The sequence below is a fragment of the Zalophus californianus genome, chromosome 17 (genome assembly GCF_009762305.2).
Source record: "Zalophus californianus isolate mZalCal1 chromosome 17, mZalCal1.pri.v2, whole genome shotgun sequence".
NCBI classification, from domain to species: Eukaryota; Metazoa; Chordata; class Mammalia; order Carnivora; family Otariidae; genus Zalophus; species Zalophus californianus.
Genome location: NC_045611.1, coordinates 26157198 through 26184078, shown reverse-complemented (window position 1 = coordinate 26184078; position 26881 = coordinate 26157198). Strand labels below are relative to the sequence as shown.

At 42.3% G+C, this 26881-nt stretch overlaps 1 protein-coding gene and 1 pseudogene across 1 annotated transcript in view; one reads left to right on the top strand and one right to left on the bottom strand.

Moving 5' to 3' along the window:
- Positions 1-26881, bottom strand: part of CNOT1 (CCR4-NOT transcription complex subunit 1) — a 113257-nt gene that overhangs the window by 83838 nt on the left and 2538 nt on the right.
- Positions 7722-8240, top strand: LOC113935442 (annotated as a pseudogene).

The following is a 26881-nucleotide window of genomic DNA, read 5'->3' as shown; positions in this document are numbered from 1 at the left end:
GTATGACCTTTCCTGAAATTCAAATTGGCATTACTACAAAAAGTGTTTACTACACTACCCTTAAACCTTTAATTCTACGATTAAGAATGTATCCCCCCCCCAAAAAAAGTATCCCTCCGTATCTATGAGTTCTTTTTGCCTCAAGAACTCAAAGGACACAGATTTTCAGGGAAGTCTACCTCAGCAAAGAGAAAAAGTGAAGTAAAACAGTAAAAAGTAACTCTTCAGGGGCACCCAGGTGGCTCAGTCAGTTAGGTGTCCCACTCTTGATTTCGGCTCACATCATGATCTCCAGGTTGAGAGATTGGCCAGCGACAAGCTCCCCCACTCAGCAGAGTCGGCTTGAGATTCTCTCCTTCTGCCCCTCCTCTGGCTCACATGCTCTCTCAGATAAATAAATCTTAAAAAAATCATTTCTTAGATGAGTCTAAAGAAAGCCCTATACTATACAATGAAACTACAAGACTTGTTCAAAGAAATCAAAGATGACACAAACAAATGGAAGGACAGTTATGTTAATGGATTAGAAGAGTTAATACTCTTAAAATGTCCACACCATCCACTCAGTCGGTTAAGCATCTGACTCGATTTCAGCTCAGGTCATCCCAGGGTTGTGAGATACAGCACCACATCAGACTCTGCGCTAAGCATGGTGCCTGCTTAAGATTCTCTCTCCCTCCCTCCCACTCTAAAAAAATAAAATAATTTTTAAAAAAAATTTTTAAAGTTAAAAAAAAAAATTAAAATGTCCACGCCAGGGGTGCCTGGGTGGCTCAATCGGTTATGCCTTTGTCTTCGGGCTCAGGTCATGGTTCCTGGGTCCTGGGGCCAACCCATGCATCAGGCTCCCTCTCCCTCTGCCCTCTGCTCCTCCCCACCCCCTGCCACCCCCATGCTCTCTGTGTGAAATAAAGTCTTTTTTTTTTTAAAGATTTTATTTATTTATTTGAGAGAGAGAGAGAGAATGAGAGATAGAAAGCACAAGAGGGAAGAGGGTCAGAGGGAGAAGCAGATTCCCTGCTGAGCAGGAAGTCCGATGTGGGACTCGATCCCGGGACTCCAGGATCACGACCTGAGCCGAAGGCAGTCGCCTAACCAACTGAGCCACCCAGGCGCCCTGAAATAAAGTCTTTTTAAAAAATTAAAAAAATAAAAATAAATAAAATGCCCATGCCACCCAAAGCCATGTAGATTCAACACAATCCCTATGAAAATTCCAATGGCATTTTTTCACGTAAGTAGAAAAAAAAATCCTAAATTGGTATGGAACCACAAAAGATCCTCAAGACCCAAAGCAATCATGAGATAGAGGAACAAAACCAGGGGCGCCTGGGTGGCTCAGTCGGTTTAAGAGTCTGCCTTCCGCTCAGGTCATGATCCCAGCCGGGGTCCTGTGACGGAGCCCTGCATCAGGCTCCTTGCTCAGCGGAAAGCCTGCTTCTCCTCCCTCTGCTGTTCCCCCTCTGCTTGTGCTCTCTGGCTCTCACTTACTCTGTCAAATAAATAAATGACGTCTTAAAAAAAAAAAAAAAAACTGAAGGCATCACACTTCTTGATTTCCAACTGTACTACAGAACTATGATCATTAAAACAGTACAGTACTGGCATAAAAGTAGACCCACAGACCAAAAGAACAGAATAGATAGCATATACAGTCAACTAATACCTGGTAAGAGAGACAAGAACAACCATAGGATAAAGGATAGACTCTTCAAACGGTGCTGGGAAAACTGGGTAACTACATGTAGAAAAATGAAAGTGGACCTCTATCTTACACCACTCACAAAAATTAACTCAAAATGGATCAAAGATTTAAAGAGAAGACGTGATACCAAAAAAATTCCTAAAAGAAAACATACAAAGTAAACTTTTCAGGGCCAGTTTTGGCAATGATTTTTTTTGAACATGACACCAAAAGCACAAACAACAAAAGAAAAAAATAATCAACAAATGCGACTACATCAAAATTAAAAGTTTCTGCACAACAACAAAATAAAAAGGCAACCTACAGAATGAGAGAATATTCACAAAACATGTACCAGATAGGGGGTTAATATACTAACTTTATTTTTTCTAAAGACTTTATTAATTTATTTGACAGAGAGACACAGTGAGAGAGGGAACACAAGGCAGGGGGAGTGGGAGAGGGAGAAGAAGGCTTCCCGCGGAGCAGGGAGCCCGACACAGGACTCGATCCCATGACCCTGGGATCATGACCCAAGCCGAAGGCAGACGGTCAGTGACTGAGCCACCCAGGCGCCCCTAACTTTATTAATTTTAATATTTTATTTATTCATTTGAGAGAGAGAGAGAGAGAGCACAAGCAAGGGGAGAGGCAGAGGGAGGGGGAAAGCAGACTCCCCACAGAGCTGGGAGCCCGACATGGGGCTTGATCCCAGGACCTGGAAATTATGACCTGAGCCGAAGGCAGATGCCCAACCATCTAAGTCACCCAGGCGCCCTTATACTAAATTTGTAAGAAACTCCTACAGCTCAGTAACTAAAAAAAAAATCACAATCCAATTAAAAAATGGGCAGAGAACCTAAATAGACATTTTCCCAAAGACAACATCAGAGTAGCAAAGAGTTATCTGCAAAGGTGTTCAACATCACTAATAATCAGGGAAATGCATACCAAAACCAGGATAAAATATCATCATCTGTAAAATATCTGATAAAATCTCTGATAAAAACCTCTGACAAAATATCATCACCTGTAAAAAGGGCTAGCAACAGGAAGACAAGCATTAAGTGTTGGAGAGGATATGGAGAAAAAGGAACCCTTGTGCATTGCTGGTTGGACTGTAAAGTGGTTTTCTATCATTATGGAGAACAGTGCCAAAGATCCTCAAAAAATTAAAAATAAGGGTGCCTGGCTGGCTCAATTGGTAGAGCATGTGACTCTGATCTCAGGGTTGTGAGTTCAAGCCCCACCCTGGGCATGGAGCCTACATAAAAAACATAATTAATTGAAAATAAAACTACCATACAACCCAGCAATCCCACTTCTGGGTATATATCCAAAAGTAATGAAAACAGGTTACTGAAGAGATATACGCAGTCCCATGTTTAATGCAGCATTATTCACAATAACCAAGACATGAAAACAACCAGGATGCCTGGATGGCTCAGTTGGTGGAACATGTGACTCTTGATCTCAGGGTTTTGAGTCCAAGCCCCACACTGAGTATAGAAATTACTTAAAAATAGAGGCGCCTGGGTGGCTCAGTTGGTTAAACAACTGCCTTCGGCTCAGGTCATGATCCTGGAGTCCTGGGATTGAGTCCCACATCAGGCTCCCGGCTCAGCAGGGAGCCTGCTTCTCCCTCTGACCCTCTCCCCTCTCATACTGTTTCTCATTTGTCTCTCTCAAATAAATAACACCTTTAAAAAATAAAGAAAAGAAAAGAAAAATTACTTAATAAAATTTTTAGGGGCCCCTGGGTGGTTCAGTCGGTTGAGAAGCTGCCTTTGGGGAGGTCATGATTCCAGGGTCCTAGGATCCAGCCCTGCATTGGGTTCCCTGCTCAGTGGGGAGCCTGCTTCTCCCTCTCCCCCTGCTGTGCTCTCTCACGCTCACACTTCTCTCTCAAATTAATTTTTAAGAAATAAAATTAAATAAAATTTAAAAATAAACTCTAAAAAAAATGGAGACAACCTAAGTGTCTGTCAATAGACGAATGGAGGGCGCGTGGGTCGCTCAGTCGTTAAGCGTCTGCCTTCAGCTCAGGTCATGATGCCAGGGTCTTGCGATCAAGTCCCACATCTGGCTCCCTGCTCCGCGGGAAGCCTGCTTCTCCCTCTCCCACTCCCCCTGCTGTGTTCCCCCTCTGTCTCTCTGTTGAAAAATAAATCTTAAAAAAAAAAAATAGGTGAATGGAAAAAGATGTGGTGTATACATATACACATTGGAATACTTTTCAGCCATCAGGGGAAAAAAATAAATACTGCCATTTGTGACAACATGGATGGCCTTGAGAACATTATGCTGAGATAAATCAGACAGAATAAGACAATTACTATTTAATATCCATTATACATGGGATTGTAAAAAACAATTCAGAAACAGAGAACAGACTGTGGTTGGGGGGAGGAGGGTGATGGTAGTAGTGGTAAAATGATGAAGGTGGTCAATAGGTAAACTTCCAGTTATAATCATTAAGTCTTAAAGACGTAATGTAGGGGGCGCCTGGGTGGCTCAGCTGGTTAAGCAACTGCATTCGGCTCAGGTCATGATCCCAGGGTGCTGGGATCGAGCCCCGCATCGGGCTCCCCGCTCGGTGGGAAGCCTGCTTCTTCCTCTCCCACTCCCCCTGCTTGTGTTCCCTCTCTCGCTGTGTCTCTGTCAGTTAAATAAATAAAATCTTTAAAAAAAAAAAAGATGTAATGTAGGGCATAGCAATTATAGATAAATCTTAAAAGTTCTCATCACAAGGAAAAAAGAATTTTTTTCTGTAACTACGGGTGGTGGTAGATTTGTTGTTGTTATTTTTAAGCAGGTTCCAAGCCCAGGGTGGAGCCCAGTGTAGAACCCAACATAGGGCCTAAACCCAAGAACCTTAGATTCAAAACCTGAGGTGAGATCAAGAGCCGGACACTTAACTGACTGTGCCACCCAGGTGCCCCTTGACGGTAGTAGATGTTAACTACACTTATTAGAGTGATCATTTCACAATATACACAAATATTGAATTATTTGTTGTACATCTGAAACTATTATAATGTTCTATGTCAACTGTATCTCAGTAACAAAATAATTTAAAAACCAAACTCAAAAAAACAGAGTGAGGGCGCCTGGGTGGCTCAGTCGTTAAGCGTCTGCCTTCGGCTCAGGTCATGATCCCAGGGTCCTGGGATCGAGTCCCACATCGGGCTCCCTGCTCGGCGAGAAGCCTGCTTCTCCCTCTCCCACTCCTCCTGCTTGTGTTCCTGCTCTCGCGCTCTCTCTCTGTGTCAAATAAATAAATAAAATCTTTAAAAAAAAAAAAAAAACAGAGTGAAATGGTAGTCACCAGGGGGTGTAGAACTGAGTGTGTAAGGGTAAAAACTTGCAACTTGTAGATAAATAAGTCCTGGAGATCTAATACACAATACAGTGATTATACACAACAAAACCGGACTATAAACATTAAACTTGCTAAGAGACTAGATCTTCATTGTTCCCACCACTAGAATAACCACATGAAATGACAGAGGTGTTAGCTAATGATACAATGGCAAATCATATTGCAATATAAATGTAACAAATCAATGTGGGACACCTTAAACTTACGATGTCATATGTCATTTGTATCTCAATTAAAAAAAAAATGCCCTAGATAGAAACAATCATACCCCAAAAGTAGTATATCCATTTAACTCCTGAATCTTGGTTTCTAAAATACTAAAAAGAACAAAGTTTCCTGGAGAAATGACTAATTCCAAGAGTGTGGATAAGGAAAATAGGTGAGTTTGTATCATCCTGTGACAAAAGGAAACACTCAAAAATCTGAGGGGGATATGTCAGACACAAGAGCCAACAAAGGCAGTCTCACTTAATTCTGGGTCAATCTAGGGGCGCCTGGGTAGCTCAGTCGTTAAGCATCTGCCTTCAGCTCAGGTCCTGATCCCAGGTCCGGGGATCGAGCCCCCCATCAGGCTCCCTGCTCCGCGGGAAGCCTGCTTCTCCCTCTCACACTCCCCCCCTGCTGTGTTCCCTCTCCCGCCGTGTCTCTGTCAAATAAATAAAAACTTAAAAAAAAAAAAAAAAAATTCTGGGTCAATCTGAGCATCAAAGAGAGACTTTGTCATAAGCAATGATTGATTGTATAATTTACCCCAAATGCAACATCATTTAGAAATGCCCGAAGAGGGAGCAAAATGCGGAATGCCAAATTATGTGCTTACTGTCAATTAATATACTCTAAATTCTTAATTTATCACAAACATATTTTGGGGGGCACCTGGGTGGCTCAGTTGGTTAAAGAGTCTGATTATTGATTTTGGCTCAGATCATAATCTCATGTGTGGGATCAAGCCCCAAGCCAGGCTCTGCGCTCAGTGCGGAGTCTACTTGAGATTCTCTCTCTCCTCTCCCTCTGCCCTGCCAGCCACTCGCTTGCACACACCTGTGCACGGACATGCACCCACATGCTCTCTCTCTCTCCCTCTCTCAAATAAATAAATCTTTAAAACAGAAAAAAAGTTGACTCAGGCAAGAATCACCAATACCTAAAAACCCTCAGGTGAAAGGTTGCTGGCACAGTTGCACACTACCACCCAACAAATTACCTACTAATTGCAAAAGGAAAAAATGTCCCTTTACAATACAGCTATGGCAGGCACTACCTTAACCAAATGAGTAATCAAATTTATTACTAATGGTAAAACTGCCCAACACAATTGCCTACTAATGTGTTGCAATATGAAGTTATCACCTTGATGTATTCTTGCCAAAAATGATTAACATAAACCTAAGCATACCTCTGTATCTATCAATTCCCAGGAAATAAAGATTAAAGGGACAAGTTTAAACTACACATGAATCCCAGGGTCCTGGGATTGAGTCCCATATCGAGCTCCCTGCTCCGCGGGAGGCCTGCTTCTCCCTTTCCCACTCCCCCTGCTTGTTCCCTCTCTCGCTGTCTCTCTCTGTTGAAAAATAAAGATCTTTATAAATAAACAAACAAACAACACATGAGATCCTATCAGATAAATCCAAGTACTGATTCATTCTACCAGGCCACTGACCTGCATTTGTCAAAATGTCAGCAGGGAGAGAAAAAATAGGGTATGTTCTGATTATGAAACTAAAATAAAAAAACATAATGTGAACCTTAATCAGACCCTGACTCAAAGTTATAAAATAGGGTGGCACAGTCAGTTCAGTGTCAGCCTCTTGGTTTTGGCTTAGGTCGTGATCTCTGCACTCAGTGCAGTCTCTTTGGGACTTTTTCTCCCTCTATCCCTCCCCCCCTCAAATAAATAAATCTTTAAAAAAAAGTTATAAAAGATATTATTGAGGCAACTGGAGTTTTATAAGACTAATATTCTTAGCTGTAGTGTGCCTACGCAAGAATGTCTTTAAAAAAAAAAAGGATGTCTTAATTTGCAGGAGATAGATGCAAGGGTCTGGCATCAAACCAGTAAAAATATATGAATGGGATGGGGAAAATGGGTGAAGGGAAGCAGGAGGTACAGAGTTCCAGTTATGGAATGGGTAAGTCACTAATTAAAGGTACAGCATAAAGAATACAGTCAATAGTATGGTAATAATGTATGGTGACAGATGGTAGCAACACTTAGGTGAGCATAAAATGGAATTGTCAAATCACTATGTTGTACACCTCAAACTCATGTAACATTGTCAACTATACTTCAATACAAATATATGAATAATAGAAAAAATAATTATGGTAAGATGTTAATTGTTGAATCTAGGAAAAAGTTATGTGGCTGTTCACTGGTACTATTTTCATTTTTCTATACATGTGAAATTTTTCTTAATAAAACTGGGGATGGGGGACATGTATTACTTTTATAACTTAAAGCAGGGATTACAAGCATGTGATGTGATTTCCAAAAAACTGACTTTGACTTCCGTGGCGGCGAGCAGAGCGATCCCGTGGTCCCCGGCGCTCGCGCGCTCCCGGCCAGCAAGGGTCGCGGTGCACCTTCGCCTGGGCGGGACGGGGGCGCCATAGCAACCCCGCCTTTCCTTTAGTCTTTCCCTCTCTCGCCCCCGCGGAGGCTTTCTGGAAGTCGCTTGTACAGGGGACTCGGCGATGAAGTGGCCGACCTGCCGGGAGGGGCCTGAGTGGGCACTTTGAGGACCCAAGATTGCCTAAAGCCACAGGGAAAATGGTGGAAAATTCACCGTCGCCGTTGCCAGAAACAGCGATTTATGGCTTTGTTCTTTTCTTAAGCTCCCAATTTGACTTCATCCTCATCTTCTGTGGGCATTTATTCCTGAATGTTGGCTAAACTCCTTAGGATTAACCTACTGGCCTCAAAAATACTGGGCAGTTGCTTTGCCTGTCTACTTCCTCATTACTATAGTAATTGGTTAAGTACTCTTATTTGGAATAAACATGAGTATCTCTCCACTCAACTCCATTCATACAATCACAGATAACTATGCTAAAAATCAACAGCAGAAGAAATACCATTAAGAGGCCATCCCAGCATTAAGAGATATTCCTATTAGTGAAGTAAACCAAATGTTCTTCCTGGCAACTAAATAACTTTATGCAAAAAAGTAAATTGTATGTAGACTAACACGAGCATTTACTATAATTTTTTATGTAATAATTTTGACCATATTTAGACGCTCTCTCCTACCCAATATTGAAATGTAAACAAAGTAAGTTGATTCTTTTAGATTAAGTTCTATTAATATTATAAAAGTTCTTGAGTATTAGTTATTAATGAACAGAATAAATAAAACACTGCATTACCATAAAAAAAAAAAATGACTTGGGGGGGCGGGCAGAGAAAGAGGGAGAGAAAGAATCTCAAGCAGACTCCCTGCGCCAGACTCAGGGCTTTATCCCACAACCATGAGATCTTGACCTGAGCTGAAATCAAGATGTGGGACGCTCAACCGACTGAACCACTCAGATGCCTCCCAAAAGCTGAGTTTATACTCAATAGCATTTTAATTTTCAGGACTATAGTTTTTACAAAATGAAAGTTTTAGTAGCAATTTTTTTAAAAAACCAAAATTTAAACCCATAGGACCAGCAACTCCACATAACACAAGGCTAGGTTAACAAGTGACTGAACCTCTATGCCCCCCCTTCCCCGATTTGTAAAAATTAGGCCTCATCTAAATCAGAGCTTTCCCAAAAGGGTAGATCTTTAACGGGTAGGAGGGTAGAGCAGAGAGATAAGAATCTTCTAAGCCCTCAAGACAGTCTCTTAGATTGCTCGAGAGCAGCTTACACCAGTCTACCCTCTGATAACATCAGATGAACAATAGGAAGCATCCAGAACAAGCATCAGTGGATGAGATGCTCTGTCATCGAACACCGGCTTTAAGAGTTTGCTGAAAAGTGAGCAGCTGTCAATCTCCTATGGAATTGTTGGAGAAGTTTACACATGCCAAGGAGTACAGCCAGGCTGACCAAGATATGACTCTGGTCCAGAGTGATGATATGGAAGGGCTGAGTGGTAGGTTCTTGAGAGAACTAAAACTCTTAAATCGCTTTGTTTTCTGTTTTGGTGACATGTGAGATAGCTGTAATGCCTTACAATGTGCAATGTATACAAATTCTTATATTAGACATTTATCATTACTTTTACATAATTATTTTTACTGTTGGACTCAAATACATTCACAAATTTTTAAAAGTTGATCATATTTTGTCCCCCCCAAAAAAGGGGCCATCACCTTTAAATATTTCAATTTTGGGCCGCCTGGGCAGCACAGTCGGTTGAGCGTCCGACTCTTGGTTTTGGCTCAGGTCAGATCTCATGAGTCCTGGGCTTGAGCCCTGTGTTGTCTCCACACTCAGCGGGGAGTCTACTTGAAGATTTTCTCCCTCTACCCCTCCCGCTGCTAGCGCAGGTGGGAGCTCTCTCAAATAAATAAAACCCTAAAACAACAAAAACAAAAAACAAACAAAAAACGAAACAAAAAAAAAACCTCTCCCTCTGCTCCTTCCCAGGCTTGTATACGCTCTTGCTCTCTCTCAAATAAGTAAATCTAAAGTATTAAGTATTTCAATTTTAAGTCTTTGAATGGATCTAAAAGTCTTAAATATATCACCTTTATTTATGCAAATGAAATCTCTTTGATGATGACTGTCAATAATTTGGAGATCATTAAAACGTAGGCTTTTCAAAGCAGAAAAGCAACATAAACCTGATTGCAGAAACAAGCTCAAATTCATTAAACTATGAAAGTATTTTTAATTATAAAATTTACTATTACACTCCCTTATTTTATCAGGATTGTATAAAATGTCCCAAATGATCTCCTTCCATTTCACTCAAGGTTTATAAATACCTTCATTCGCTAAAGATGACACTCCTATTAATTCAAACACTTGAGCCTAACTCAATGCCATGTGAATACCTTAGGTGCTACAAAAAAAAAGTAAACACTGTATCTCAAGGGGCTTAATAGATTAAATACAGATATTACAGTAGTGCTATAAGGCAATTGTGTGTAAGAACTGGGGGATGGGTGGGAGCCTGGCTGGCTCAGTCAGAAGAGCATGTGATTTTTATCTCAGGGTTTTGAGTTCGAGCCCCATGCTGGGTGTAGGGATTACTTAAATAAATTTAAAAGAAAAAAAGAACTGGGAGATGGGAGAGACCTATTTAAAATGCTCACTCCTAAGCACCACCCTACACCAACAGAATCAAACTCCTTGAGGGAAGAATACAGGACACTGTATTTTAAGCATACTCTGCAGACTATTCTTATAATAGTATGCTTATTCTTATGCATTTTAAAGGTTGATAACCACTAAACTTACTAATAGCTCTGGGAAATGTTTTTTAAAAAGTTTACCAAACCAGGACACCTAGATGGCTCAGTCGGTTGAGTGTCTGACTTAGGCTCAGGTCATGATCTCAGGGTCTTGGGATTGAGCCCCACATCAGGCTCCATGCTCTGTGAGAGGGAGTCTGCTTCTCCCTCTGCTCCTTCCCCCCTCCCCCAAACTCCTGCTCTCTTTTATATATTTTTTTAAAAAGTGTATCAAACCTTAATGCAATCTCTACTAAGAAGACAAGGAAAGCCCTTCACATCTGTTCCTTTTTCTCCCCCTAACTTCCAGTTGGGCCAAAGATAGCTCTCTAAAGGCAATTTGGTCTTCCTTTGCACTGAAGCCAGCAATCTCTGTATTATCACCTAACTTGCTCTAGATTTAAATATCAACAGGTACTTTAAGAAGCCAAATAGGCCAGACCCAAGGCTATCAGTTTATTAAAACTCCAGCTTCCAATATTAAAAATATATGGGGGATGCATGGGTGGCTCAGTTAATTAAGCACTTTTTTTTTTTTAAGATTTTATTTATTTGTTTGACAGAGAGCAACACAGCAAGAGAGGGAACACAAGCAGGGGGAGTGGGGGAGAGAGAAGCAGGCTTCCCGCTAAGCAGGGAGCCTGATGCGGGGCCCGAGCCAGGACCCTGGGATCATGACCTGAGCTGAAGGCGGACGCTTTAATGACTGAGCCACCCAGGCTCCCCGTGTCTTGACTCTTGATTTCAGCTCAGGTCATGTTCTCAGGGTTGTGAGATCATCCGGCTCGTGCTGGGTGAGGAGACTGCTTAAGATTCTCCCTCTCCCTTTGCCCCCCACCACTCCTGCTTACTTGCGTGCTGTCTCTCTAAAAATAAACAAACATACAGATATACATATATATAGATACAGATATGGAGGGGCGCGTGGCTGGCTCAGTTGGTGGAGTATGCAACTCCTGATCTTGGGGTTCTAAGTTCAAGCCCCATGGTGGGTGTAGAGATCACTTAAAAATAAATTTTTGGGGGGCGCCTGGGTGGCTCAGTTGGTTAAGCGACTGCCTTCGGCTCAGGTCATGATCCTGGAGTCCCGGGATCGAGTCCCGCATCAGGCTCCCTGCTCGGCAGCGAGTCTGCTTCTCCCTCTGACTCTCTTTCCTCTCGTGCTCTCTATCTCTTATTCTCTCTCTCTCAAATAAATAAGTAAAATCTTTAAAAATAATTTTTTTTAAAATTGGTGAATACTTAAGTCTACTAATCCTACAATTTGACCTTGAAAATTCTCTTCCCAACTCTGAAAAGTAGCATTCCAATTTAGAAGAAATAGAGCTGAGCAATCTCTTTTCTCATTTTCTCCAATTATGGAAATGCTCTACATCTGTACTGTCCAATGTGGCAGCTACTAACTATATGTGGCTACTTAAAATGTAGTAAGAGTGACTAAAGAACACAGCTTTTTAAAAATTTTTATCTAAAAAATAAATAAAAATAAAATAAAAATTTTATCTAATTTTAATTAATCTTAGTATAAATTTAAACAGCCACATGCGGGTAGTGGCTATACTGGACAAAGTATAAACTCCTAATGACCCATATAAATCAAGAAAGGTAACTTATTCTATCATCCACAAACAACCAATACCAATTTTCTCAGATGCCCCACTTTTCCCCTTGGATTCCTTAAAAGGGAGAGCTCATGGGCTGCGTGGGTGCCTCAGTTGGTTAAGCGTCTGCCTTCGGCTTGGGTCATGATCCCAGGGTCCTGGGATGGAGTCCCGCGTCAGGGTCCTGGGATGGAGTCCCGCGTCAGGCTCCCTGCTCAGTGGGGAGCCTGCTTCTCCCTCTCCCTCTCCCCTCCACCTCCCCTCCCCCTGCTCCTGCTCTCTCAAATAAATAAATAAAAAAAGAGAGCGTGCTATTTCCTATGGAACTTTATGACCAACTAATCACCAACTCAAAACACTCATCCCAATATTTAATATTTCTTCAAGACAGAGATTCTAGATTTACAGTATAGTTCCAACTCATTCATCCAAAATGTTGGTTCACTTATTAAAATCTTAATTATAATACTTGTATACAAAATAGAATAACGAATTTATTCAAGTATAATCACAACAAACACTTAGAAATGTTCTAAGCATTTTACATATATTAACTTAAACCTGGCAACTCTTTGCGAAAAAGGTATTATCCCAACTTTATAGATGAAGAGGGCTGCCTGGCAGGCTCAGTTGGTGGAGCATGTGACTCTTGCTCTCTGAGGGTTGAGTTCAAGCCCCACTTTGGGCCTAGCCCTTACTTAAAAAACATACATACATACATATACATACATACACACACACACACATATATATATGAAAAACAGTCTGACTTGTCATTACTAATAGAATTTTAAAGACAGTAATTTTTTTTAGGGAGGGGAGACAGAGGGGGGAGGGGCAGAGGGCGGGACAGACTCTTAAGCAGGCACCACACCCAGCATGAGCCCAGACTCAATCTCAAAACCCTGAAATCATGACCTGAGCTAAAATCAAGAGTCAGTCACTAAACGACTGAGCCACCCAGGCGCCCCTGAAGACAATATTTAAGAGAACATTAAAAACTGGATAGTAGATGTAAGACGATTAAGAAAAAGAACAAAAACCCTTGTATTGCACTTTCAAAATCAGTGTCTCAATAACTGTTTTAATACCAATTCCTAAAAGAAACAAACCAACCCTGATATCTCCAACCTTACATAAAGGATGAGTAATAAGAGTTTTAGAACCCAGGGCGCCTGGGTGGCTCAGTCGTTGAGCGTCTGCCTTGAGCTCAGGTCATGATCCCAGGGTCCTGGGATCGAGCCCCGCATCGGGCTCCCTGCTCCGCGGGAGGCCTGCTTCTCCCTCTCCTACTCCCCCTGCTTGTGTTCCCTCTCTCACTGTGTCTCTCTCTGTCAAATAAATAAAATCTTTAAAAAAAAAAAAGAAAGAAAAGAAAAGTAATTTAAGTAAAATATCAGGTCAACAAAGTTTTGCATATTCCAAAATTCTCTATACAAAATCCTTTTCCATGGAGACCATTCACCTCACTCACTAAGCAGAAAACAGTTAACAAGGTCTGAGACTGCTATCCTTAAACATGTCAGGGTTAGCCTTTGGCTGGTGTCAGAACCTGATTTAGGGAAAACTAATCCCCACTCCCAGAACTAATTAAGAGTGGCTCACTGTGCCTAAACTGTACCCAAAAAGTGTGGTTTATGCTGAACACCTGCCTTCCCTCCGGGAACCTCGAATTTTAGTATTTGGTAGGCAGAAGGTGCCCACATGACAAGTCTCCAGTAACAATCCTAGGCACTGATTCTCTAACAAGCTTCCCTGCTGGGCAACATTTCACACACGTGTTGTCACTATTCCTTGCTGAAGGAATTAAGTATGCCCAGTATGACTCCACTGGGAGAGGGTCAGCATGACAGCATGAGTCTAGTTTCCTCAGACTTCACCTCATATGCCTTTTCCCTTTTATTTTGCTCTGTATCCTTTTGCTGTAATAAATCACAGCCCCAAGTACAACCCCCCCACACTAACCCTGCCAGTGGCCAAAATGAAATGTCTTCTGGAGGTAACTGAGACCCAATTTGTGGCTTTCTTCTCTCATACGTATAGAACCCATTTCAGACTTCTGGATTCTATCATAAAGATGATCCTGGGGGCGCCTGGGTGGCTCAGTCAGTTGAGTGACTGCCTTCGGCTCAGGTCATGATCCCGGAGTCCAGGGATGAGTCCCACATCCGGCTGCCTGCTCAGCAGGGAATCTACTTCTCCCTCTAGCCCTCCCCCCTGCTCGTGTGATCTCTCTCAAATAAGCAAATAAAAATCTTTAAAAAAAAAAAAAAAGACAATCCTGGAAGCTACACAGATTTGTTTGTGAATATATTTTAGGGAATCAGGGAACAGGACGGACTAGCTACAGGCTCACCTAATCTGTTTCCTCTTCCTCGCTAAATAGCTAGATTACATTTCTCAGCCTCTCTTGCATAGGTGTGGCCAAGAAACTAAGTTCTAGCCAATGAAATGTAGGCCAAAAGTGATACCAGCCACTTCCAGACCTGGTCCGTAAAACCTCCTACTCTTGACCCTCTGGTTTTTTCACCATCTGCCAGCTAAATGAAGAGGACTCCCTCTAGAGAAAACCAGTGCCGTAAGATGGAAGGAGCCTAGGTTCCTGAATAAGGCAACCTAATGAACACTCTCAGTGAAAGTTATCTGAATATAAATTGTCTACTCTGTTAAGCCACTGATATCTTGGGGTTGTTTGTTAAAACACTAACCTGCTTTGCCTACTAACAAAGGACAGGATCAGGTAAAAATTTTTAGAAGCTGGATGCCTGGATGGCTCAGTCAGTTAAGCATCCGACTCCTGATTTCAGCTCAGGTCCTGATCTCACAGCCCTGAGATCAAGCCCCACAATGGGCTTCCCCACTGAGCATGGGAACCTGCTTAAGGTTCTCTCACTCCCTTTGCCCCTGCTCATGCTCTCTCTCAAATAAATAAAATGTTTTTAAAAATATATATATTAGAGGGAAAGAGAAGTGAACGCATTAAGGAGGGAAATGCAAGGACTCTGAAACTGTGTATTCGAATAAGAGAAGTGAACCAAAAGAAGAGTCAAATACATTTCCACTAAGCACCTGGGTTCCACTTACTTCTGACATGAAACACCAGAGAAGACAAAAGCTTACATGGCAAGAAAGAAAATGAGTTCTATTTGGGACATATCTGGAGTGACACAGATGAAATCCACTGGGCAGTTGAGAATTACAGCCTGCAGAACAGCAAGGGTGAGCTGCAAATAATAGATCTGGGAGTCATCAACATTTAAAAGAAACAGCAAAGGAGAACTATAGAATGAAAATAAGGGTTTTAGAATCCTAAAGAAGCTTAGCATTTTAAAGGTGGATAGAAAAAGAGGAACTCAGCGTGACCGAGTGGCTCAGTGGTTAAGCGTCCGCCTTCGGCTCAGGTCATGATCCCAGGGTCCTGGGATCGAGTCCCACATCGGGCTCCCTGCTCAGTGGGAAGCCTGCTTCTTCCTCTCCCACTCCCCCTGCTTGTGCGTGCACGCACACGTGCTCTCTTTCTCTCTCCCGGTCAAATAAATAAATCTTAAAATATGAAAATAAATTTTTAAAAAATCTTAAAAGAGAGAGAAACCCACAAGAAGGGAAATGAAGAGTAGCCAGAGTGATAGAAGAAACTCAGAATGCATATTATCAGAAGCCAAGCAGAGTCCTCTACTTAGTGGTAATAAGTAAAACCTACAGACAGATAGCATCCCCAAAGAGAGCTCCAAGGACGATTCTTTGACAAATGTCCATTGTGGCAGGTAGCCTCTAAAATGACCGAACAATCCCTGCCTAATATGTCTATCCTTATGTATCCCCTCCCCTTATGAGTGGGATGGACCGTAAATGTGGCTTCAAAAGAAGAAAAAACAGTCATTTCCAAGATTAAATTACAAAAAGACTGACTTCTGCCTTCTTTACCTCTTTCTGAGCATGTGCTCCAAGACAAGCAAGCTGCCATGCTGAGTAGCCCTATGGAGAAGGCACATGTGGCAAGCAACTGATGTCTCCCAACCAACAGCCAGCAAGGATTTGAAGCCTGCCAACTGCCAGGTGAGTGAGCTTATAAGAACTCTCCACCCTTCAGCCTCGAGATGACTTCAGCCAGTGGATACCTGCATTGCAACTTTGTGAAAGACACTGAGTCAAAAGCAATTAGCCAAGCTGTGTCTGTGAAACAAAGAACAAGAAAGTTTTAAATGGTGGCTCAGTCGTTGGGCATCTGCCTTCAGCTCGGGTCATGGTCCCGGGGTCCTGGGATCGAGCCCCGCATCGGGCTCTCTGCTCCGCGGGAGGCCTGCTTCTCCCTCTCCCACTCTCCCTGTTTGTGTTCCCTCTCTCCTGTGTCTCTGTCAAATAAATAAAATCTTGAAAAAAGAAAGTTTTAAAATGGCTGAATTTTGGGGTACTTTGCTATGCCACAACCAATAATTAATACATCCATACTCTATGAAAACCATGGGGGAGGTATTTTAAAATGTATGGTTGTCAGGGGCGCCTGGGTGGTTCAGTCAGTTAAGCATCTGACTTTTGATTTGCCTCAGGTCATGATCTCAGGGCTTGTGGGATCAAGCCCTGTGATGAGCTCCCCACTGAGCAGGGACTGTTTTTGAGATTCTCTCTCCCCTTCTCCTGCTGTCCCTCCCCTCCCACCCCGCTTGCTCTCTCTCAAAAATAAGTATTTTTAAAAATAAAGGTATAGTCGGCATTGTACAAAAAGTATACAGGAATTATAAATTATCAGAATTAGCAACTAAGTGATCACTGATAACCTTCAAGAGAGGGAAGTTGGTGGTTACCAGGAGGCAGGCCAAGACTCCTCCATAAGTGGATAATGCATCAGGTAACAAGACCACGGTCTAGCCCAAACCCCAGCCCCTCCAAAATCTCCCAAACCACTTCAGATAGTCTACAGGCTAATCTACCAATCTACCTCTCTTCCCCTTTAGTATGTATGATGCACTGTAAAATTTAATCACACTGCTCACTATTGTTTCATGTGTTATCCTTTACATCAGCTCCCAGAGACATGCCTTGGGCTTATTCCATAGCTCTTCCTCACCATCACTGCCAAGCAGCTTTGAGGGCACTGAAAACATTCCAGAACCCTGATAAATCCATTATCATATCAATTTCTAATTCCCTAAAATACAATTTGACTAGACATAACAAACAAAATGTAGCCAAAGTTTGGGAAAGTTCTTCCACCTTCATCACCCATGAAATGGAGATAATTTTCCATAATCTCATTTCAAGTTAGTCTTTTTTTTTTTTTTTTTTTTTTTTTTTAAGTAGGCTCCATGCCCATGCCCAGCATACAGCCGAATGCAGAGCTTGAACTCACGCCCTGGAGAGATCAAGATCTGAGCTGAGATCGAGTCAGATGCTTAACCGACTGAGCCATCCAGGTGCCCCACAGATTGGTTAGTCTTTAAGTATAGAAGCATCTCTACTTTGTGTCACTAAAAAAGTTTACTGGACAGTACTTTTCTTAGAACATGATATATCCAATTTCAGAGATGTTAAAATGTTGACAATGTTTTATAATCAGTGAAATATGCTATCTTCTCTTCATGTAGTCATCTCACTTGTGACACTGTAAAATTAAATTTTAAGTAATTTGTGATTTACACCAATAGTAGTAATTGGCTCTAAAGTAAATAAAATAAACTGAAAACAAATCTTCCTCAAGAGGTTATTTACTGGAATAAACTGGAGGGGAATGTAACCTCCAAAAGCATTCTGAAATGTGTACCAGTTGGGAGAGCCACTGGCACTTAATGAAAATTAGAAATGAAATAACCAAAGGACAGCACCACCAACAAAGAACTATCCTGCCCAAACACCAATAGTGCCCTTGCTGAGAAAATGGCTTTTGCATCTATTTTCTGTAGGGTGAGCCCTAGATGTGAACACCTCAAGTCTAGCTTTCCACAAGGTTAACACAAACCCAAGCAAAACTTAAATTCATCAGATAGTAAGAAATAGTATATGACTTATGTGAAGTGGCTTGTGTTCTTGCTGTCACAACTTTAATAGGAACAGTTTATGCACTTTTATTATAATATTAACCCAATCAAATATTTACTGAGTACTTACCACGTGTCAGGTATTTGAAATACATCAGTGAACAGACATACATATATTCTTGCATTACCACTGGAAGTGAGAAATATAATCGTAAGAAATAATGAAATGGGGTGCCTGGCTGGCTCAGTCAGTAGAGCATGTGACTCTTAATCTCAGGATTGTGAGTTCAAGCTCCACATTGGGAAGAGAAATTACTTTAAAAAGAGAAATACAAAAATATATATATGAAACATGTAGGAAATGCTAAGTACTACAGAAAAAAAAAAAGCAAGATAAAGTGAACCAAAAAATAGGGAGACTGAAGGGTTGCAATCAGTGTGGTGGTCAGAGTGAGCCTTATTGAGAAAGAAGTCTTTTTTGTTTTTTTAAGATTTTATTTATTTGATAGAGAGAGACACAGCGAGAGGGAACACAAGCAGGGGGAGTGGGAGAGGGAGAAGCAGGCTTCCCGTGGAGCAGGGAGCCCGATGCGGGACTTGACCCCAGGATCCTGAGATCATGACCCGAGCCGAAGGCAGACGCTTAATGACTGAGTCACCCAGGCGCCCCCAAAGAAGTCTTTTTTTTTTTTCTTTTTAAGATTTTATTTATTTGAGGGGCGCCTGGGTGGCTCAGTTGGTTAAGCGACTGCCTTCGGCTCAGGTCATGATCCTGGAGTCCCGGGATCGAGTCCCACATCGGGCTCCCTGCTCAGCGGGGAGTCTGCTTCTCCCTCTGACCCTCTTCCCTCTCGTGCTCTCTCTCATTCTCTCTCTCTCAAATAAATAAATAAAAAATCTTTAAAAAAAAAAAAAGATTTTATTTATTTGACAGAGAGAGAGCCAGAAAGCACAAGCAGGGGGAGCGGCAGAGGGAGAGGAAGAAGCAGGCTCCCCGATGAGCAGGGAGTCCAATGTGGGACTCAATCCCAGGACCCTGGGATCATGACCTGAGCCAAAGTCAGTCGCTTAACCAAATGAGCCAACCAGGAACCCTGAGAAGGAAGTATTTTTTTTTTTTTTTTTTTTTGAGAGAGACAATGAGATAGAGAGATCATGAGGGTCAGAGGGAGAAGCAGACTCCCTGCTGAGCAGGGAGCCCGATGCGGGACTCGATCCCGGGACTCCAAGATCATGACCTGAGCCGAAGGCAGCCGCTCAACCAACTGAGCCACCCAGGTGCCCCACTGAGAAAGAAGTCTTGAGGAGACCTGAAGGAGGTGAGGGGTTTAGCCATGCACACATCTGAGAGAAAATGTTCTAGGCAAAAGGATTGGTCAATTGGTGCAAAAGCTTCCTAAGAGACCGCACAGCATGTGTAAGGCAAAACAAGGAAGCCAAAGGTACTTAAAGGAAGCCTATTGGGGGGAGTGCGGGTAAAGAGAGTAAGTTGGGGAGAAGGAGGAATACGTGAGGAGGTACTGGGCAGAGTTAAATCCTGTAGGTAATGAAAGGACTCTGGCTTTTACTAAAGATAAATGTAGAACCAACAGGTGGTTTTGAACAGGAAGACATGATAGGACTTTCAAAACCTAAGAATCACTTCAGATGAACTGAGAACAAACTATAGGGGACCAAGGGTAGAAGCAAGGTAGATAATAATAGCACATTACGAGTGAATTAGTCACTGAAACCCAAACACAGAAGATCTCTACAGAATTTTATACAAATATTCCAAAACTGGAGCACCTGGGTGGCTCAGCTGTTAAGCGTCTGCCTTCGGCTCGCGATCCCAGGGTCCTGGGGTTGCGTCCCACATCGGGCTCCCTGCTTGGCAGGGAGCCTGCTTCTCCCTCTCCCACTCGCCCTGCTTGTGTTCCTGCTGTCACTGTCTCTCTCTGTCAAATAAATACAATCTTAAAATATATACACATATATATATTCCAAAACGAACTTAGTATATTAAAGTATCGTACTAACGTTTTGTGGTTGCCAGAAAACTTAAGGGCTTAATGACTGGGCATGACCAAATACTTTCATGTAATTTCTACATTTTACATTTGGACAATGTCAACATCTGCAATATGTGGCATATTTATCGGTTTGAAAAGGGAAGAGGAATTTTTTTTAAGATTTTACTTTTATTATTATTTATTTAGAGAGAGAGGCAGAGAGTGTGGGGGAGAGGGAGACAGAAAATCTTAAGCAGGCTCCATCCAGTGCAGAGCCTGGATGCAGGGCTCGATCTCACAACCCTGAGATCATGACCTGAGCTGAAATCAAGAGTTGATAGCTTAACTGACTGAGCCACCCAGGCTCCCGACATTTTATTTTTAAGCAATCTCTACACCCAACATGGGGCTCAAGCCTACAACCCCAAGATCAAGAGTTGCAAGCTTGGGGCGCCTGGGTGGCTCAGTCAGTTAAGCATCTGCCTTCAGCTCAGGTCATGATCCCAGCATCCTAGGATAGAGCCCTGAGTCGGCTCCCTGCTCAGCGGGGAGTCAGCTTCTCCCTCTCCTCCCAGCTCCTGCTCTCTCTCACTGTCTGTCTGTTTCTCTCTCTCTTTGGCACTCGCGCGCTCTCAAATAAATAAATAAAATTAAAAAAAAAAATAGTTGAAAGCTCTACCAACTGAACCAGTGAGCCAGCCAGGTGCCCTCCCCTCTTCTAACACTATGATTCTTGGGGCGCCTGGGTGGCTCAGTTGTTAAGTGTCTGCCTTCGGCTCAGGTCATGATCCCATGATCCCAGGATCCTGGGATCCGGCCCCGCATCGGGCTCCCTGCTCCGCAGGAAGCCTGCTTCTCCCTCTCCCACTCCCCCTGCTTGTGTTCCCTCTTTTGCTGTCTCTCTCTCTCTGTCAAATGAATTAAATAAATAAAACACTATTTGATTCTTTTTTAAATATATACACATATAAATTTAAAGATTTTATGTATTTGACAAAGAGCGAGAGAGGGAACACAAGCAGGGGGAGTGGGAGAGGGAGAAGCAGGCTTCCCGCCAAGCAGGGAGCCCAATGCGGAACTCGATCCCAGGACTCTGGGATCATGACCTGAGCCCAAGGCAGACACTTAACGACTGAACCACCCAGGCACCCCTATTATATATACATTTTTTAAGTAATCTCTACACCCAATGTGGGGCTCAAACTCATGACCCCAAGATCAAGAGCCACACTCTACCAACTGAGCCAGCCAGTCACCCTAGGGAAAGGGATTAGTCTTAAGATATTCATGCCATAACAGTGAGTATATATATACATGGTAGACTTAACTCTCTATTACCCAAACTAAAGAGTGCAAACAAGTGGGAATAATCCAATCATGAACATCCCAAAATTATGTATTTCTGAACTTAGAAAAGCTTAGTATAAAACTTGCTGACAAGGGTTAAGGAAATATTCAAAGGCATACTGGTCAGTAAGTAGTAAATAGGTTTGAAATGAGATAATAAATGGAGCAAGAGCTGAACTGCTTCCTAACCATGCCACTTTTTTTTTTTTAAGATTTTATTTATTTATTTGACAGAGACAGAGATATAGCAAGAGCAGGAACACAAGCAGGGGGAGTGGGAGAGGGAGAAACAGGCTTCCTGCCGGGCAGGGAGCCCGATGTGGGAATCGATCCCAGGACCCTGGGATCATGACCTGAGCCGAATGCAGACCCTTAATGACTGAGCCACCCAGGTGCCCTATTTTTTTTTTTTTAAAGATTTTATTTATTTGAGAGAGAGAGAGAGAGATAGCGAGAGCAGGAACACAAGCAGGGGGAGTGGGAGAGGGAGAAGCAGGCCCCCTGCGGAGCAGGGAGCCCGATGCGGGGACTCGATCCCAGGACCCTGGGATCAAGACCTGAGCTGAAGGCAGACGCTTAACGACTGAGCCACCCAGGCGCCCCTAACCATGCCACTTCAAATAAGCAATTTTAGGGCACCTGGGTGTCTCAGTTGTTAAGCGTCTGCCTTCGGCTCAGGTTCGAGTCCAGCATCGGACTCCCTGCTCCGCAGGGGGCCTGCTTCTCCCTCTCCCACTCCCCCTGCTTGTGTTCCCTCTCTCATTGTCTCTAATAAATAAATAAAATCTTTTTTTTAAGATTTTATTTATTTATTTGACACAGAGAAAGCACAAGTAGGCAGAGCGGCAGGCAGAGAGGGAGAAGCAGGCTCCCCTGATCAGGGAGCCGGACATGGGGCTCGATCCCAGGACCCAGGGATCATGACCTGAGCCGAAGCCAGCCGCTTAACCGAATGAGCCACCCAGGCACCCCTAAATAAATAAAATCTTTAAAAAATATAAAAAATAATAAAGCAATTTTACTGGATTCAATAGATCCTTAATACTGTTAAAGAACATTTAATAGCCTTTTGTGGATACTTCAGAATTTTCAAGACTTAATCCAATCCATACATTAGCACAGTATGACATAGTGCTAGCAAATAAATCCGTTTTTTTTAATTTATTTTTTTAAGTTAAGCTCCACGCCCAACCTGGAGCTTGAACTCATGACCCCAAGAGACCCATGCTCTACAGACTGAGCCTACCAAGAACCCCAATAAACCCCTATTTAAAAAAAAAAAAAAGTAAGAAAGTGAACCAGAAAAGTAAGTCTACTCCAAAATCAGAAAAGAATCAAGTTCTTGATCTGGAATCAACTGAATATTCAGAAGCATCTTCCCAGTGGTAATTACAAAATTATAAAGCTACATAGTATAAATATGCTTGACTACTAAAAGATAATGGAGTATCCTTCTTCAAGGTACTTTAAAAAATGTAACTATACCAGGGGTGCCTGAGTGGCTCATTGGTTGCGCATCCCAATGCTGGTTTTGGCTCAGGTTGTGCTCTCATGGGTGGTGAGATTGGGCTGGAGCTGGGCTCTCTGCTTGGGGAGTCTACTTGGGATTGTCCCTCTCCCTCTCCATCTGCCCCCCCCTTTACACACTTACACACACTTTCTCTCACTCTCAAATAAATCTTAAAAATATGTATTAGGGGCGCCTGGGTGGCTCAGTCGTTAAGCGTCTGCCTTCAGCTCAGGTCATGATCTCAGGGTCCTGGGGATCAAGCCCTGTATCAGGCTCCCTGCTTGGAGGGAAGCCTGCTTCTCCCTCTCCCATCCACCCTGCTTGTGTTCCCTCTCTCACTGTGTCTTTCTCTGTCAAATAAATAAATAAAATCTTTAAAATATATATGTATAAAATACATACATATTAAATATATATATATATAAAAAACTACACCAAGAGAAAACTTATTCGTATCTGTCAGTATTCAATTTACAGTGCTCAAGAACATTTTAAAACCTAACTCCCAAGGGCGCCTGGGTGGCTCTGTCGTTAAGCGTCTGCCTTCAGCTCAGGTCATGATCCCAGGGTCTTGGGATCGAGTCCCGCATCAGGCTCCCTACTCGCGGGAAGCCTGCTTGGCCCTCTCCCACTCCCCCTGCTTGTGTTCCCTCTCTCGCTATGTCTCTGTCAAATAAGTAAGTAAAATCTTAAAAAAGCAAAAACCTAAGTCCCTCCCCCATCCTTTGGAGGTCTTAAAAGAAGTACAAGTTAATTTATACTGAGGTTAAATAATGACCATTCACAATAACTATATATAACAGGAAAGACCACCTTTTTGTCAGTTTAGAGTTTTGTATTTTCACAGTAAAGAGAAGAAACATTCAAGTCTTGTGTCTTATCCTACAAAAAAATCTGTATTTGGCCACAACTAAGAAAATCTTATCCAAATAAACATTGGTGGTATCTCACAATATATCCAGATCAAGTCCTTAAATTATACATATGAAACTTATACAGGCTGTGTATCAATTATGTCAATAAAACAGGGGAGGGGCGCCTGGGTGGCTCAGTTGTTAGGCATCTGTCTTTGACTCAGGTCATGATCCCAGGGTCCTGGGATTGAGCCCTGCATCAGGCTCCCTGCTTAGCGGGAAGCCTGCTTCTCCCTCTCCCCCTGCTTGTGTTCCCTCTCTCGCTCTCTCTCTGTCAAATAAATAAATAATCTTTAAAAAAATAAAACGGGGGAAAACACACATTAGGAGTAAAGAAAAAATCTCCCTAGGCAATTAATTACCTAAGAAACAATTTAATTCTGTAGAATTATTATTAATATAGTCATGATGTGCTAAAATCCAATCCACCAAATAAAAGTGAAATCCTGAACTACCAAACCAGCCTCCAGAGACTTTAATTATACAATGACACTCTCAAAAAACAAATGTTTAACCACATAGATTATGCCTTTTTTTTTTTTTTTAAAGCAGAGCTTGAATTCATGACCCTGAGATCAAAAGTCTTGGTAGCACCTGGGTGGCTCAGTTGAACATCCAACTCTTTTTTTTAAAGATTTTTTTTATTTATTTATTCCTGAGAGAGAGAGAGAGCGAGAGAGAGAGAGGTAGAGGGAGAAGCAGCCTCCCAAGGAGCAGGGAGCCCGATGCGGGACTCGATCCCAGGACCCTGCGATCACGACCTGAGCCGAAGGCAGACGCTTAACCATCTAGAGCCACCCAGGCAGGCGCCCGAACATCCAACTCTTGATTTCAGCTCAGGTCATGATCTGAGAGTCATGATATCAAACCCTTCATTGAGCTCCGCACTCAGCGAGGAGTCTACTTCTCCTTCCCTTGCTAGCACCTGTTCTAATAAATCTTTAAAAAGAAAAAAAAAAAGGATTGGACACTTAACTGACCTAGCCACCAGACACCCCTATGCTTTTTGATAAATTCATACATCTTTCTTTTCCTTGTATTGAACTCAAGTAGAATGTGGAGAGACAGAATGAACATTAGGCTATAGTAGAAAAACCTGGTCTGTCTGACCTTAAACTAAGAAACTCACCTTACTTTCCTTGGCTTCAATTTCCTAAAGGATGATACTGTAATTCGGTATGACTAGTTTTCAAAGTTTAACCATCTAAAAGATGTCAACAGAATTAGAAGTATATAGTTCCAAGAAGAACACTATAAATCTACCCAAGTGTAACAAGAAGCATTATTCAATTACAATTCAGGGCAATAACATATTGGGGGGGGGGAGGGAAGATTACCCACTATAAAATGAGGCAGAAAACTTACAAGGCAAAACAGTATATGCTATAAGTAAGTGAAACTGCCCAAGAGGTATTTAAGAAATCAATTTTGCTTAGGAAAATCAGGGCAGAGATTTATATAGACACATTTGAGTCTGAATGATAGATGTTTTAGTAGACACAAACAATGACATTCCAGATAAAAGGGGCAAAGATGTATTCAGGAACCACTGTGTAACAGTCTTGTGACTACAGTGTAAGATAGTAATATGAAGCCACAGGTAGGAAGGGATCAACACTTACACAGCTCCAGGCTAGGGATTTAAAGGACTTTTGAGCAGAGGATTGCTATTTTCAAAACAGTGATTTAGGAGGTAACTGGGCAGTAGAGAATTAACTATACTCCTGGAATTACATTCGGAATGTAGACTAGTTAGAAAGCTACTGCAAAGGGGTGCCTGGGTGGTTCAGTTGAGTGCCAACTCTTGATTTCAGTTCAGGTCATGACCTAAGGGTCCGGGACCGAGCCCTGCATTGGGCTCCATGCTCAGCGTGAAAGTCTTGGATTCTCTCTCTCCCTCTGCCCGCCCCCTTGCTCACTCATGCACTCTCTCTCTAAAATAAATAAACTTTTTAAAAAGAAAGCAAGGAAAGAAAGCTAGCTATGCAAAAAAGGCGGGGCGGGGGGGTGGGGGCACCTGGTTGGCTCAGTAAGTAGAGCATGGGACTCTTGATCTTGGCATCATGAGTTCAAGCCCAAGTGGGGGAAAGAGAAATAGAAGGGGAGAAAGAAAGGGTTATGAAACAAAGGGTTATCTATACTTATGATTAGTCTACATAAAAATTTAAAACATTGCATTTCAAAACTATGAGTTATAAATCCAAGGTGACAAACTTTCAAACTAATTATCTGAAATGGAAAATGCTGAGCTGTTAATGAGGATTAAGAGATGGTGTCTTTCGGAAATATGCCTTCATTCCCTTTTATATTTTATATAATTAGACACACACACACACACACACACACCTCTCCTGCAGACAGTTTCACATCTCAAGTCAACATTTTAGGAATTTCCTCCTAACAACTGTTAACAAAATTAACCAAAACATTTTATACTGGAAATTTATGCTGAGCTTTCCAACATTAAAGACAGAAATGCTTTCTTAAACCTACACTCTACACTTCTAAAGTCTGCATTTCCTTCAAATCTCAACACAGGGTTTCAGACTGAGTCTACACCTCTAATTACTGACTTAAAGGTTTTTTTTTTTTTTTTTTAAGATTTTATTTGTCAGAGAGAGGGAGAGAGCACAAGCAGGGAGAGCATCAGGCAGAGGGAGAAGAGGGCTCTTCGCTGAGCAAGCAGCCCCATGCGGGACTCGAGGACCTGAGCGGAAGGCAGACACTTAACCAACTGAGCCACCCAGGCATCTCTTAAAGGTGCTTTTCAATGAACAATTTGTTTTATTTGCTTTGCTACGTTCTTACATTAAAATAATCTATCGCATAAAGGTTTTGAGCCCATTTTAGCTTTGAAACATACTTCGTAAAAATTGTGAGCAAACAGAAAAGAAATGTAGGATTTTTCTATATATAAGGTCTTAAAATAAGGCTCAGTGGGATACCATTTTGAAACGTCCCAGCAGGAAGTTCAGTTTGGTCAGATAGCCATTTAAAAAGTGTCTCAGTAGGGGCGGCTCAGTCGTTAAGCGTCTGCCTTCAGCTCGGGTCATGGTCCCAGGGTCCTGGGATCGAGCCCCATATCGGGCT